At 39.3% G+C, this 15,111-nt stretch overlaps 1 long non-coding RNA gene and 1 pseudogene across 3 annotated transcripts in view; both read left to right on the forward strand.

Annotated features, from left to right (window-relative positions):
• Positions 1–15,111, forward strand: part of LOC129495840 (uncharacterized) — a 30,547-nt gene that overhangs the window by 14,336 nt on the left and 1,100 nt on the right. The window lies entirely within an intron of this gene.
• Positions 6,517–7,919, forward strand: LOC129495839 (non-POU domain-containing octamer-binding protein-like; annotated as a pseudogene).

Raw genomic sequence — 15,111 nt, forward strand, 5'->3', positions numbered from 1 at the left:
ACCGCTGCGCCACCCAGGGATCCCTTTTTTTTTTTTAAAGTAAAAGCTGTGTTTTGATGGTGTGTATAAAAGAGCTTGACTTGTATGTCTTGATTTTGATTCCAAATACAGTAACCATACAACATTGTCATTCCAGTAATTTATCTACAAGTTATTTTTTTTCTCTGCATCTCTGAATAATAACAGTTCTGATTCTTCCTTTCCAGTCTTTGTAACTTTTAAATCTTTTTCTTACCTTTCACTGGCTAGAATGTCCCATACAATGTTGTGTAGAAATGTCTTGTTCCTGATTGTAAAAGATTTCATCATTAAGTAGGTATGTAGACTCTAGATGCCCTATGCTGACTGACGGTTATCCTCGGAGTGCTCCTTGGTTGCCCAATAATGAAGTAGCTGGGACTGGGGCTACTGCTTCTTCAGCTCAGTAGCAGGGGATAAGCCTAAGCCTAACTTCACATACAACTGGAGGCTTTCCCTCCTTGAGGTGCCTGAGTCCAGTTTCATTAAGATCTTCAGTAAAAATGAAAACATATGACCATACAAAGACTTGAACATGAATATTCATGGCAGTATTTCTCACAGTAGCCAAAAAGTGGAAGCAACTTAAATGTCCACCAACTAGTAAATGGGTAAGCACAATATGGTATAGTCATACAATGGAATATTATTTGGCAATAAAAAGGGATGAAGTGTTGACACATGCCACAAGATGGATGAGCTACAAAATCATTATACTCGGGTGAAAAAAGCCAGTCACAAAAGAATGCATAGTGCGTGAATCCATTTATTTTAAATATCCAAAAAAAAAAGCAAATCTAAAGAGGTAGAAGCAAATTAGTGGCTACCTACTGCTGGGAATGAGAATGGAGAATGTCTGTAAATGGACTTGAGGGTTTTTTAGGGTAATGGAAATGTTCTAAAATTAGGTTGTGATGATGGTTGTACAACTATAAATATAAGAAAATTAATTTAATTATACACTTAAAATGGGTGAATTTTATGGCATGTAAATTATATCTCAGTGAGGCTGCTTAAAAAAACAAAACAACTATAAAAGCAGCTGATGTTCCATGACAATAATCTGACTGGCATCTAAACCTAGACCACTTGGTGTCTAGGTCCTGACTGATTATTCCCTGCATACAAGGCTGCTCTGATGCTTTCATGGAAGGTAGGATAGTAAAGGGGCAGGAGACAATTGCAAACAAATCACTGAATAGTTGCTGTCTATCCAGATTATAGTGCAGTTATCAACTGGTCACACTCATTGGCCACCACAGTACTGAGGGAATGGACTCATGAGTGTAGTAGCCATGGTGGCAAAAGATGAAGGCTTTGTATGGGCACAAAAGCATGGCGTCCCTCATCAAAGCTGACCTTGCTACTGCTTCCACCCTGCAAGTTAGCTATAGACACTAATGCTGAGCCCTTTGAGGAGTGAATCTTTGAGGAGACCAACAGTCACTTAGTGGCACTTGATTACACAAGACCCTTCTGCCCTGGAAGGGGCAGCAATTCATTTTGACATGTTTTCTAAGTGTGCATTTACTTTTCCTGCCTATAGTGACTTGGTTAGCACTTCTACTCAAGGACTCACAGAGTATACGATTTACTGACTTGGGATATCCCACATACTGTCATTTCTCATGAAAGGACCCAATTTATGAAAAAAGAGGTTCTGCAGTGGGTACATGCCTGTGTGATTCACTGGTCCTGCTACATCCCACATCATCTGTAAGCTGCTAGCTTGATAGAGCAGTGAAATGGCCTCAAAAAAACAGCTGAAGCAAGTTTGGAGGTTATATCCTACAAAGGTATTCCTTCAGGATGCAGTATATAGATCAAAGCAGAGGTTGGCAAACTGGTTCCAAGGCCAAATCGGGCTTGGTGCTGTTTTACAAATATAATATTGGAACACGACCACACTCATCATTTATGTATTGTCTGGCTTCTCTCATGCTACATCAGCAGAATTAAGTAGTTGTGTCAGAGACTGTATGGTCCACAAAGTCTAAAATAGTTACTTTCTGGCACTTACAGAAAAAAATTTGCCACTTTTTCCTTAAACCACTGATGATTGTATGGTTCTGTGTTACTGCTGGGAACCAAGGAGTGGGAAGAATGGCTCTGTTCCAGCAACACACTTGGGAAACTTTTACTTCCAGTTTCTGAAACTTCAGGCTCTTTAGTTGAAGAACTAGAGGACCTGGTTATAGAGGTCCTGAACACTTCCATTAGGGGACACATTAATAGTTTCACTAACCTTCAGGCTGTGGCTGCTATTGATCATTTTATGCTCATTGTTGCCAGTAGACTAGCAAGAGTTACCATACTTGAAGGGGTAACTGACTTTGATAATCCTGAGGATCTGGGGTTGCTACTATGTAATGGTAGCAGGGAAGAATATATTTAGGACCCATGTGAACTTCTGGGGTATTTCTTGGTAATCTGAACCTCAGTTTTCATTGTCAATTTGCAAGTAGAGCTCAACTGTGGCCAGACAACAGCATGGTAACCAAAGTCTCAGGCCCATCAGGTGACAGACAGTACCATGCAAGTCACCTAGACCAGCAAAATTGCTGGCACAAAGTGAGGGGAACATAGAATGGGTAGTAAAGAAAGGAAATGATCAATATCAGTTCTGACCTCAGAACCAACTGCGGCTGTGGAGGCTATAGTTTATCCCACTAACTTCTCTTTTAAGTCGTCATAGAAATTATGATCAACCAGAATCCTGGAGAAGTTGCAAAAGAATGGAATAAACCTAATGTGTAAAGCAAGTGGGCCTGGGTGGTACAAGGGATGGAGCACAGCAGACAGTGTCGGTGCTCTATCCTTTTGTTGGCATGGTGAACTCATTCTTCTTCTTCTTCTTTTTTTTATAAATTAATTTTTATTGGTGTTCAATTTACCAACATACAGAATAACACCCAGTGCTCATCCCGTCAAGTGTCCCCCTCAGTGCCCGTCACCCATTCACCCCCACCCCCCGCCCTCCTCCCCCTCCACCACCCCTAGTTCATTTCCCAGAGTTAGAAGTCTTTATGTTCTGTGTCCCTTTCTGATATTTCCCACACATTTCTTCTCCCTTCCCTTATATTCCCCTTCACTATTATTCATATTCCCCAAATGAGAACTCATTCTTCTTCAACGGCTGCATATGTTGCTACTAATGCACCTGAAACATTTGTAAGAGGCTTTGCCTTTGGTAGGTTGGAGCAACATCACCAGGAGATATCTCTGGAAGTTATGTACTACATATCCCTGTAACAGTCTGTAAACAGTGACTGCCTAAAACCTCACTCCCCAGCTCTACTGTGGAAAAGATGTGATGTGGTGTGTGCATCAGAGCTCCTGGAGATTTCAGCCTGAGGTTAGACCCAGCTAAAACCACAGTCTTGCTTTGTTTCTTCTGTTGGCCTCTTCTGTTACCCCTCACTCCCTTACAGATTTTTTCCTTTTTCTTATAATTTTGAGTTTGGACCTTAAAAGATGCTGTTGATAAGTGGGTTGGTTTAAAACAGGCAGCCTGGGGGTATGTTTGGCTCAAATTTCTCATGTAATTATGTAATTTCTCTCTTAATAAATAACTTGATTATATGTTTTCTGCTTGGTAAAGTTTGTTCTGTATTTTCCCCCCTAATGTCTAAGGTTGGAATGCTTAGTTCATTAATTTTGAGTCTTTTGTGTTTCCTTAGGAATATACAATTATCCATTTTCTTCAAAGTAAGCCTTTCACAGCATCTCACAAGTATTGAATATGACATTCTTTATCAGTCAGTTCTGAGAATTTTCTGATTTCCTTTATGACTTTTTTGGATGCATAAATAAATTTTAAAATTTCCAAACACTTGGAAGTATTTCTACTTGTCTGTTATTGATTTGTAACTTAATTTTATGGTTGTCAAGTAAGTGTTCTGTATGATACTGATTTTTAAAAATTGCTGACATTAGTCTTATGGACTATCATATTGTGTGCTTGGAAAGAATGTATATTCTGTAGCTGTTGAGTGCAGTAATCTGTATCTATATTTATATATCTATATGTATATATGTGCTTTTCATTAAACTTGTTAATTATTTTGCTCAGATTCCTTATATCCTTATTTTTTGGTCTATTTAATTTACTATGATAAATTAGTTAAAATATTCCTCTGTGATAGTGAAATTGTCTATATATTTTGAGACAATGTTATTAAGTACATAAAGTGTAGAATTGTTTTATTTTCGTGATAAATTGAAACTTTGACCATTATATAGTGATCATCTTTATCTCTAGAAATGCTTTTTTGCTCTAAAGTCTTATTTTATAGTATTAGTATCACCACACAGATTTCTTTAATATTTTCCTAGTCTATTTTTCCCGGGCTTTGACTTTCACACTTTTTTTGTCCTTGTGTTTTCACGTATAAGGAGCAGAGAATTGGATTATTTTTAATCCAGTCTGACAATCATTGGCTTTGAATTGGATAGTTTAGATAATTTCCATTTATTTGGATCAGTTTTATATTTGGTATGGTAGATATTATCAAAATAGTCACTGACTCTTCCTAACAGCCCCTCCTTTATTTATTTATTTTAAAAGATTTATTTGACAGGAAGAGAGAGCACAAGCAGTAGGGGCTGCAGGCAGAGGGAACAGGAGAAGCAAGCTCCCTGCTGAGCAAGAAGCCTGTTGTGGGGCTTGATCCCAGGACCCTGGGATCATGACCTGAGCCAAAGGCATATTCTTAACCAACTAAGCCACCCAGACACCTCCTAACAGCCTTTCCTTACAAGCCCTGTCTCTTCTAAGCTTATCTCTATTGAAGTATTATAACCCCATTGATATCTAAGTCTATTAAGAGATGTGGTCTTAATTATGATGATGATTTTTTTTTACTAATTAAAAGTGAGTAGAAATAAATGTACTACTTCTGAGTAGAAGCTTGTAGAGTCACTATGCTATTCTGAGTCGTTCTCTGTCACCATACCTGTGGGTTTCAGACTGAAGCCATTCCTTCAGTCTGGGTTTCAGATTGAATAGCTAAGGACAGCCAAAGACTGGCATGCAATTTGAGAGAGAAACAGATTCTCTAAGTCACTGAGATTTGGGGATTGCATATTAATGCAGGATAACTTTACAAGATCTGATTAATACAGATGACCCTTGAACAACAAAGGGGTTGGGGGCACTGACCCCCACACAGTCAAAAATCTGCTATAGCTTTGACTCCCCTAAAACTTAATACTAATAGCCTACTGTTGACAAGAAGCCTTATCAATAATATAAACAGGCAATTAACACATATTTTATATGTTATATGTATTACATACTATATTCTTACAATGAAGTAAGCTAGAGAAAAAATATTAAGAAAATCATAAGGAAGAGAAAATACATTTACACTATTGTACTGTAAGAAATCTGTATATAAGTGGACACATGTAGTTCAGACCCATGTTTAAAAAGAGACAACTGTACACTTAAATTTATTTCTACCATTTTATTTGCTACCTTCTATTGCTCTGTGTATTCTTTTTTTGTCTTCTATTGTGCTTTCTTCTTGATTTTTAATTTTTTAATTCCTTTTCTCCCCAACAGAAAAATTGGTTTTGTTACATGCTTCCAGTATATAATGAAGAAACAGGCACAGCATAAATAGAAAAGTACTTCCATTTGGAAGACTCTATGATACATAGCAATCACTGGTCCATAGCAGTTTTGAAATTCTGGTGGGCACATATGGTTAAGGCCCTCCATCTTTGAGGTGGGAAATATTTTTTGATTAAATATACTCTACAGATCCAAGGGACTTCTTTTTCCATTGTTCTTTGTGGCCCTGACTTGACCTTCTGGAAATTTCTTCCTTTTGTATTATTCTTCTTGGCCCCATGTGAAATAGAAGGCAATAGGACCTTGTTGTGGGCCATGCAGTTTTCTGACTTTGGTTGCTCTACTTTTTCTGGCAATAAAACTCCCTCAAACTTAATAGACTTGCAGTCTATTTTATTTCAATCAGCTGTATGTGCCAGTATCCATATCTTCATTTCTTTATAAGTGTGCTTTCTTACAGTGTTCTATTTCTTTTTTTTAATTTTTATTTATTTATGATAGTCACACACACAGAGAGAGAGGCAGAGACACAGGCAGAGGGAGAAGCAGGCTCCATGCACCGGGAGCCCGACGTGGGATTCGATCCCGGGTCTCCAGGATCGCGCCCCGGGCCAAAGGCAGGCACCAAACCGCTGTGCCACCCAGGGATCCCCAGTGTTCTATTTCTTATCTTTGACACATATATTCCTACATCCCCACTCCCTTTAATATCAGATAAAATGAGTCTATTAGATGTCACTGGGAAGAACACATACTCTAGCTATTTACTGAGTTATTTTGTATAAATGATCAATTTGCTGGATACCACCCTCTTAATTTGCTTTTTGCTTTGAAGTTCTTAATCCATTTCTCAGGACAGTAGAGGCTGTGTAGCATCGCCATTACTCTGAGGAGAGAACAGTTGGTGGCAGGGTGCAAAAATGCAGAGCAATAAAACCTTTAACTTGGAGAAGCAAGACCATACTCCAAGGAAGCAGCAGCAGCAGCACCACCAGCAGCACCATCAGCAGCAACAGCAGCAGCCACCACTGCCACCAATACCTGCAAATGGGCAAAAATCCAGCAGCCAAAATGAAGGGTTGACCATTGACCTGAAGAATTTTAGGAAACCAGGAGAGGAGACCTTCACCCAATGTAGCCAGCTCTTTGTGGGCAGTCTTCCTCCTGATATCACTGAGGAGGAGATGAGGAAAGTATTTGAGAAATATGGGAAAGCAGGCAAAGTCTTCATTCATAAGGATAAGGGCTTTGGCTTTATCCACTTGGAAATACAAACCCTAGCGGAGATTGCCAAAGTAGAATTGGACAACATGGCACTTTGTGGAAAGCAGCTGCATGTGTGCTTTGCCTGCCATAGTGCATCCTTACAGTCCAAAACTTTCCTCGGTATGTTTCCAGTGAACTGCTGGAGGAAACCTTTTCTGTGTTTGGCCAGGTGGGGAGGACTGTAGTCATCATGGATGATTGAGGAAAGCCCTCAGGAAAAGGCATTGTTGAATTCCCAGGGAAGCCAGATGCTCAGAAAGCTCTGGACAGGTGCAGGGAAGGCTCCTTCCTGCTAACCACATTTCCTCAGCCTGTGACTGTGGAGCCCATGGACCAGTTGCATGATGAAGAGGGACTTCCAGAGAAACTGGTTATTAGTTTCACAGGTAGCGAGAGCAGTCACCCAGATTTGCACAGCCTGGCTCCTTTGAGTATGAGTATGCCATGCACTGGAAGGCACTGATTGAGATGGAGAAGTAGCAGCAGGACCAAGTGGACCGCAACATCAAGGAAGCTCATGAGAAGCTGGAGGTGGAGATGGAGGCTGCTCGCCATGAGCACCAGGTCATGCTAATGAAACAGGATTTGATGAGGTGTCAAGAAGAACTTAGGAAGATGGAAGAGCTGCACAACCAAGAGTGCAGAAACGAAAGCAACTGGAGCGCAGGCAGGAGGAGGAGTGAGCAGGTGCCAAGAGGAAGAGATGCGGCAGCAACAGGAAGAAATGATGTAGCAACAGCAGGAAGGATTCAAGGGAACATTCCCTGATGCAAGATAACAGGAGATACAGATGGGCCAGATGGCTATGGGAAATGCTATGGGCATGAACAATAGAGGTGCCATGCCCCCTGCTCCAGTGCCAGCTGGTACCCCAGCTCCTCCAGGACCTGCCACTATCGTGCCAGATGGAACCTTGGGATTGACCCCACCAGCAACTGAACACTTTGGCCTGGCTGCTACAATGGAAGGAATTGGGGCAATTGGTGGAACCCCTCCTGCATTCAACCGTGCAGCTCCTGGAGCTGGATTTGCTCCAAACAAACATTGCCGACACTAATAAAAATTTCAATGTCTTGTTTCCCCAAAACCCTTAAAAGCAGGACCCTTTTTGGACTAGCCAGAAGTCTGCCCTGGGAAAGTGTTAGGGATTCCTCCCAGTAGTTAGGTCTTCCTTGCCTGTACTACTCTGAGGGAGTTTACTGGAGGCTGAGGGCAAGGGAGGGGCGATATTTAACAAATCAGTTCTGTGTGGTATATCGTTTAACTAATTGATTCTGTGTGGTGCATTCCTGAAGTCTCATGTGATTGTTGAGAGTCTTGGGGGGTGGAACCGTGGCAAAATGGATCCAGTTAGAGCCCCCATTAATCTTGGTCATTCTTGTCCATCCTGTTCTTTTTACTTTCTCATTCTTATATCCTCTAACCCCATAGACACTGCCGCATACACCACAAAAACAAACATTTCCCCCCCAATGACCTTAGCCCCATTCCATTCACTCACAGGTGGGAATTCAGGCAAATGTCCACAGAGGTCACAGAAAACATATGATTCTGTTATATCCCATATATTACTCCTTCATGTCCTAAGGAAGACCTTTCTCTTAGAGATTTTCATTTTAGTGTACTTTTAAAAAATCTTGTGTTAAGTTGCCTCCATCTTTTTTTTTGGGGGGGTAAGGACAACCCAGGTATGGCCCTTTTATCTCTATGATGCTGTTCACAGCTTTTCTTTCTTTTTTTTTTTTTTTATAAATTAATTTTTATTGGTGTTCAATTTACCAACATACAGAATAACACCCAGTGCTCATCCCGTCAAGTGTCCCCCTCCGTGCCCGTCACCCATTCACCCCCACCCCCCGCCCTCCTCCCCTTCCACCACCCCTAGTTCATTTCCCAGAGTTAGAAGTCTTTATGTTCTGTGTCCCTTTCTGATATCTCCCACACATTTCTTCTCCCTTCCCTTATATTCCCCTTCACTATTATTCATATTCCCCAAATAAGTGAGAACATACACTGTTTGTCCTTCTCCGATTGACTTACTTCACTCAGCATAATACCCTCCAGTTCCATCCACGTTGAAGCAAATGGTGGGTATTTGTTGTTTCTAATGGCTGAGTAATATTCCATTGTATACATAAACCACATCTTCTTTATCCATTCATCTTTCGATGGGCACCGAGGCTCCTTCCACAGTTTGGCTATTGTGGACATGGCTGCTAGAAACATCGGGGTGCAGGTGCCCCGGCGTTTCATTGCATCTGAATCTTCGGGGTAAATCCCTAACAGTGCAATTGCTGGGTCGTAGGGCAGGTCTATTTTTAATTCTTTGAGGAACCTCCACACAGTTTTCCAGAGTGGCTGCACCAGTTCACATTCCCACCAACAGTGTAAGAGGGTTCCCTTTTCTCCGCATCCTCTCCAACATTTGTTGTTTCCTGCCTTGTTAATTTTCCCCATTCTCACTGGTGTGAGGTGGGATCTCATTGTGGTTTTGATTTGTATTTCCCTGATGGCAAGTGATGCAGAGCATTTTCTCATGTGCATGTTGGCCATGTCTATGTCTTCCTCTGTGAGATTTCTCTTCATGTCTTTTGCCCATTTCATGATTGGATTGTTTGTTTCTTTGGTGTTGAGTTTAATAAGTTCTTTATAGATTTTGGAAACTAGCCCTTTATCTGATATGTTATTTGCAAATATCTTCTCCCATTCTGTAGGTTGTCTTTGAGTTTTGTTGACTGTATCCTTTGCTGTGCAAAAGCTTCTTATCTTGATGAAGTCCCAATAGTTCATTTTTGCTTTTGTTTCTTTTGCCTTCGTGGATGTATCTTGCAAGAAGTTACTGTGGCCAAGTTCAAAAAGGGTGTTGCCTGTGTTCTCCTCTAGGATTTTGATGGAGTCTTGTCTCACATTTAAATCTTTCATCCATTTTGAGTTTATCTTTGTGTATGGTGCAAGAGAGTGGTCTAGTTTCATTCTTCTGCATGTGGATGACCAATTTTCCCAGCACCATTTATTGAAGAGACTGTCTTTCTTCCAGTGGATAGTCTTTCCTCCTTTGTCGAATATTAGTTGACCATAAAGTTCAGGGTTCATTTCTGGATTCTCTATTCTGTTCCATTGGTCTATGTGTCTGTTTTTGTGCCAGTACCACACTGTCTTGATGACCACAGCTTTGTAGTACAACCTGAAATCTGGCATTGTGATGCCCCCAGCTATGGTTTTCTTTTTTAAAATTCCCCTGGCTATTCGGGGTCTTTTCTGATTCCACACAAATCTTAAAATAATTTGTTCTAAGTCTCTGAAAAAAGTCCATGGTATTTTGATAGGGATTGCATTGAACATGTAAATTGCCCTGGGTAGCATTGACATTTTCACAATATTAATTCTGCCAATCCATGAGCATGGAATATTTTTCCATCTCTTTGGTTCACAGCTTTTCTTGATGGGCCTAGTACAATCTTGGGAACAGGATAGCTGTATGCTGCAGGTCAGACAGTAGCTCTGAGCCTTGCCTATCTTAGATAGTTATGCTGTGCATTTTTTTAAATTGGTGTACCATGTTTGATTTGTCCCTGATGTCTTTGGAGTTTTCCTGAGAAATGGAGCAGTAATGCAGCATCAACTTATTAAAATACGTTTTAAGCCTTTAAAAAAAACTGTTCTTAATCCATCCAGTGTTTTCAGTTATAAGGAACACTCCTTTAATTTGACCTTTGCCTCAAGGCTGAGTTATAATTAGCCTTTGTTTCTCAAAGATTTTCTTATATTTAGCTTTGACATTTTGGGATGGTGAGGAAGTTTTCTTTTCCATCTCTGAAAGTTCATGAATTTTCATATTCTCTCTACTCCCTTTTATTCCTGTTCATAATCATACAAATTCTTTCTTCAACTCAGGAAATGGTCAAATGCAGCTAAGTACCAACACTCCCTCATGAAGTTTGTTTTCCAACTTCTTTCCTTAGAGCCACATATAACTTTATTAGGCACCTGATATGTTTCCCAACTTAGTGCAGATGACTTTTTACCAAACATTTTGGCATTACATGTTGCTCATCTTCAATACAGATTTTCCTCATTGCTTTAAGTACCAGTGCTTGTTTCTGTTGGGATTAAGTATATTGTTATATGAACAACCCCAACTTTTCAGAAAGAATCAAGATTTCATCCTCATTCTGGGTTACAGGTTGTTGAAGGTTCAACAGGAATAGTCTAGTCACTGGTCACAGCAGCAAGGGGACAGAGAATGGATACTCTAACTCAAATACTTCTTCTTGGAAGTAACACTTCATTCATATTTCATTGATCAAAGTTAGATTCATGGCCAAGGCTAATTTCCAGTAGGCAAGGAGGTACAGGCTCCCAACATTCCCCAGAGGAGAGGAGAATCATACATACTAAGGAGTAGCATTACTTTCTGCAACAAAATACAAAGTTGTTATCTTTAGTCTCTTCTAAAACAATAATAAGGGCATTAGAAAACATTAAATCTGATTTTCTTAACTTTTATATTTCCCAGGGTATTTTAAAAATATTCTCCCAAATTAGATATTATTTTAATGTCATTTTCTACCGTCAGTGTTTCTTTAGATTCATTCATATATTTACCACTTATTTTCCCACATCACATTTTCTTATTAAATTCAGTTTCTTTTTGTGTGTGTGACATAAAGCCTTTAGAGTTCTTCAACTGAGTCTATTAGTAGAAAATTATTTTTGTTTGTCTGAAAAAGTTATATTTCACCTCTTTTCTTCTACATGAGAATTCTCTTGGGTACTCTATACTAGGCTTTCTTTTCAGATTTTTGAAGGTGTGATTCCTCTGTCCTATGGCCAGTACCATTGTTGTTGAGAATTCAGCGTTTGTAAAACTGCCATTATTTTGTATCTAATCATCTTTCTTTCTAGCTTCTTTTACAGTCTTCTTTTCTTTGTTCTGCTGTAAATGCACTATGATGTGTCTCAGTGTGGAAGTCTAATTTATCCAGCTAGGGATTTGGAAATCTTAATATGGGAGTTCTTCTTCTTTTTTTTTTAATCTGAGAGCTCTTATCTTTCATCAGTTTGGAAAACTTGGAGACTCTATCTCCAGGAATATTCCTTTTACAATTCTGCCTTGAAATTCTGATTAGATATAAGATAGGTCCTCTTACTCTAATGTCTGGGGATTTTTCACCTACCTTGTAGTATTTATTTTTTGTCTTTTACTCTACTTTGGTCTTGGATAATTTCTCTTTCTTGTTGGGATACCTATATGCATATAAGGTTGGGAGGATTAAAAAACTATCCGAATGTTTAAATTATTTTGCTACGTGAGCATGGAACTAGATCTATAGTTTACTGTACTGTCAAGTATGGAATTGAATTTCCCTTTTTTTTTTGCTTTCTTATTTGTTACTTGTATTTTTGACTCTTTTTTTATTCTGTCACTTTTAAACAGGTACAATCAAAAGGCCGTTAAGAGAACTGGTGTTTGTTTATGACCCTTTAAACTACAATGACCTATCACTGACTTCCATCCCATATGTAGAATTTTCAGCATTTTCTATTCCAGGCAGTTACCTTAGTCCTTCCCTATTTTGTCCATTTCCTTGTTTTTACTTCTTACTTGAATCCAGAGTATACTCAGGTTCTGACCTTTGTCTTTATATTTCATTTTAAACCCAAAGTTGATCTTTTAGACGTGAATACAAATTAAGCCTTCTGAGTTTTTATATCTTCATACTTCCTAGAATTTGTCTTGGTTCACATCATTGCCCTTTCTGCTTTTTTACTGTCATAACTGAACTGTTAGACTTGGCCAGATCCTGCAGGAAGCATCCTACTCTGTTATTAGCCACCTGACTTGTACCCTGGAAAAGTGTGTCCCTATTCAAAAAAGAACAGTCAGGAAGGAAAAGATAGTTCCACCTCTGACCACTCTACTGACAGTGATCAAACTTGGGTATTTAAACCAAATATACTCTAAGATTTTGTGTTTTACTATTGGCTGGGTTGGTATTAATATGATGGCATATCTTATGTTCCAGGTATTGATTTGTTGACCTCATGTTTGGCAAGTGTTTTCTACTTCTCCTGGGTGGCTTGTTCATAGGTTTTTTTATTCACACAGATTTTTTGGGCTTTAGAGTTGTGGTTCATTTCAGTGTTCCAAACATGGCATCTAGTTCCAAGGAAACATCTTCCTTTTGTGTGCACATTTTCATCTCTAAATAAAGTACTGTGGACAGAGGAATGCATTGTTCTCAGCCAGGTTGGTATCATGTGAAAACTCCCAAATCCAGGAACGGGTTCAGCTTTATGCAGGCCAAAAACCTTAGTGGAAAGAAGTCATGCATGGTACTCTTATCAGAATAAGAAAAGATGAGGGGGCCTGGGTGGCTCAGTGGGTTAACCGCCTGCCTTTGGCTCAGGTCATGATCACAGGGTCCTGGAATCAAGTACCACATCTGGCTCCCTGATCAGTGGGGAGTCTGCTTCTCCCTCTGTTCCTCCCCCCACTTGTTCTCTCTCTCATTTAAATACAATCTTCAAAAAAAAAGAAGAAAATATGGATGCAGAACAAAAAAAAAAAAGAAAGAAAGAAACCCAGATGTTTACTACCATTTATTATTTGTGGGTTGGGCAAAGTCTGACTACAAAAAGATATGTAGAAAGACCCTCCACTCCTTGAGCTTTCTTTTCCTATGCCTTTGAATAAGTGATTGTATCTCTTAATTCTCTCCTTTGCTTTGTAGTTTAGACAGGCATCCTGGACCTTGAGTACTTGAAGGGTAGCCAGGTAGCACCTGTTCCCTATAAACCTAGCAGAGTTTCCATTTCTTCACAAGCTGAATTCCATTCCTTGGGATCATCCATTCTCTAGGTCACCACAAGGTACAGAGGGCCTAAGCAATGGTGAGTATAAAGAAGAGACTTAAGGAAGGGCACTTGAAGTAATGAACACTGGGTGTTGTATGCAACTGATGAATCACTGAATTCTACCCCAAAATTAGTAATACAGTATGTGTTAATTGAATTGAATTTAAATAATGAAGAAGAAGGAGGAGGAGGAGGAGGAGGAGGAGTTGGAGAGAAGGAGAAGGAGGAGGAGGAGGAGGAGAAGGAGAAAGAAGGAGAAGGAGGAGAAGGAGAAGGAAAGAATTAGGTGAACTAGCAAATTGGTTAGTCCAAGCCTACCTTGGTTCAACTTACCAATTCTACCACATGGGGGCAATAGGAAGCAAGAAAGAAGAAGCTACACATAAGACCTCTCAATACACCATGGCTACCAAACAGTAACTGGCCCCCCCCAAATCCCAAAATTTGACAAAATATTAGCAACTCCTCCTAAGGATTGGGATGACCTAGGGAAGAACAGGAAGGGAGTGTGAAAGAATGAAATAAAGATTTTTTTTCAACTTCAATATAAATTTTTCCAATTATTTTTCTAAGCATAGGGGATAATGTTGTTTAGTAATTTTTACTTAAGAGTATATTTTTCATGTCCTTAAATATCTGATAGCACATAATTTTCAATTTTTGGATAAATTTCCAGTCAGAGGATATAATATACCGGGACGCGTGGGTGGCTCAGTGGTTGAGTGTCTGCCTTATGCCCAGGGCCTGATCCTGGAGTCCTAGGATAGAGTCCCCCATCGGGCTCCCTGATGGAGCCTGCTTCTCCCTCTGCCTCTGTCTCTGCCTCTCTCTCTCTGTCTCTCATGAATAAATAAATAAAATCTTAAAAAAAACAAGGATACAATATACCTGACCAAAGCACTATTTGTGGATAGCTGAGGTATTTCCAGATTTTCTTTTTTCTTTTCTATTTTTTTTTAAAGATTTTTGTTGTTGTTGTTGTTGGATCCTGGGGCCCAGGATCACTCCCTGAGTTGAAGGCAGATGCTCAGACACAGAGCCACTCAGGTGTCCCTATTTCCAGATTTTCTGTAGTATAAATAATAATGGTGTAATTAATTTATATAGGTTTAAATCATTATAAAAATTCTAGTTATTTCCTCTGTACAAATTATATAGATGAAAATGCTGGGTTAAAATGAATATAGATTTTTGAGGCTAAATATTGCTAAACTCTTCAGGAAGCGTATACCAATTTATACTCCACAAATAACATATTAGTTCTTTATTTCTCTGTCTTTACCATGCCAACACTTGGTGACTTTTAAAATCTTTGCCAAGTTGATTCTCTGTTTATTCCTATTTTATTTATTTGTTTGTTTATTATTTATTTATTTATTTATTTATTTATT

Source organism: Nyctereutes procyonoides, unplaced genomic scaffold (genome assembly GCF_905146905.1).
Source record: "Nyctereutes procyonoides isolate TBG_1078 unplaced genomic scaffold, NYPRO_anot_genome, whole genome shotgun sequence".
Lineage (NCBI taxonomy): Eukaryota > Metazoa > Chordata > Mammalia > Carnivora > Canidae > Nyctereutes > Nyctereutes procyonoides.